Here is a 1,407-nt window from a genome sequence, read left to right as displayed (position 1 = left end):
GATGGAAATCAGGCTTCAAAAAAAAAAAGAATGAAAAAACATCGTAATAAATATAGAGAAGGACTTACCAAGCTAAGAGCCTCCTTCCCAAAGCCCTGCTGCTCTTCTCCGGGATCTCCCGTGCGTCAAGCAGCATGTGAGTGTGTCTCCCGATTTGCAAAGGCTGGTGCCCGCCCTAGATCCCAGATCAAATATTGTGCTTGCAGGTCACGGGCTCGGCATTTTTTTTTTTGGGGAGTGACCTCCCAGCAGCAGCCACTTTGCAGGAGAGACTGAAGAGACCCTAATGCTGCCTGGCGTTATAAATAACCTGCTTTTTCTTTCCTCCCTCTCTCTCTCTCTCTCTCTCTCTCCCGTCTTTTCTCATAGGAGTGTTGGCACTTTTCAGGCTCTCTCTGCTTAACGAGTTAGTGGAATCGGGGATGTTGTTTTTAAAAGGGCTGTTGTTAGGTCTCCTGCATTTCTCATCAGGAAGCGATGAGGAAGCCTCTGGCCAGATTGAAAAATACCTGATTTTGAGGCGCTGAGGATGTGATTTTTGGGGAGAAGCGGGAAAGTAGCTTTAACTTTTGCAGTACCAGGGGAAGAGACATTAGTGCCTGCTCCGGCTGCAGCCTGGGCTTCTTCTCCAGGAAGCCTCCGTTTATCCAGTCCTGCTATTAAATATTTAGGATAAACATTTCCATGAACGATAAAGCTGCAGTATCCAAGGTAAATAAATTGCCTACCAAAGGGCCACTGTGACAGCGAGAATTTGTCTTCAGCTTGGCAGGAGAGGGATGCCAAGCTGGCATTTCTGCCGGCTGTGCCCATCCACCTGGGATGGGGTGTCCCCCCCAGCGAGGCTGAGCTGGGGTGGGTGCAGGGGGACAGGGCAGGGGGTGACCTGTGGTTGGGCAGAGACACAAGAGCTCACGGCTTGCCCTGCCACAAGGCTCATCACGTCCCACTGCCAGCCTTGCCCTGGGTGGGTTCTGCCAAGTGGGGGAGCAGCGGGCACTGTCACATCCCCCCCAGTCCCCATCCTGGTTCCTTGTGCATGGAGTCGGCTCCTCCAGGGCTGTTGAAGCATTTCCTCCAGCGAGGAAAGGAAAGGAGAGGAGGAGCCCTGACCGCCCATCGCCATCCCGTGCCCAGCTCCAGCAGCACGCCCTCCCGGGAGCCTGGAATTACTTAGTGAAGCTCAGCAGGTGCCAGACTCCCTCTGGGCTTGCTTTTTCCTTGCTTTCCATCAAAAATTTCCCAGTAAAAACATGCATTTCCCCTGGGGAGCCTTGCAAAGATCCTTATCACTCCATGGTCCTCGTTGTAAGGAGGAGGAATGTGCCGGCCGGGATTGCGAGGGACACGCTGTACAGTGGGGACCTTGCCAGAAAGCCAGTCTATTTGGGAAGGAAGAGTGTGCCT

General features: G+C 53.0%; 1 protein-coding gene across 1 annotated transcript in view; it reads right to left on the bottom strand.

Moving 5' to 3' along the window:
• FMOD (fibromodulin) overlaps positions 1-293 on the bottom strand; it is a 5,718-nt gene extending 5,425 nt beyond the window's left edge. Inside the window, exon 1 of the mRNA XM_010149406.1 lies at positions 69-293. The gene's annotated coding sequence lies outside the window, so the exon portion shown is untranslated. The remainder of the gene's footprint in view (positions 1-68) is intronic.
• Between the last annotated feature and the right edge of the window lie 1,114 nt (positions 294-1,407).

This window comes from Eurypyga helias, unplaced genomic scaffold (assembly GCF_000690775.1).
Source record: "Eurypyga helias isolate BGI_N326 unplaced genomic scaffold, ASM69077v1 scaffold22763, whole genome shotgun sequence".
NCBI lineage: Eukaryota > Metazoa > Chordata > Aves > Eurypygiformes > Eurypygidae > Eurypyga > Eurypyga helias.
Note: the sequence above shows the minus strand (reverse complement) of the source record. Positions and strands in the feature narration are given on the sequence as shown.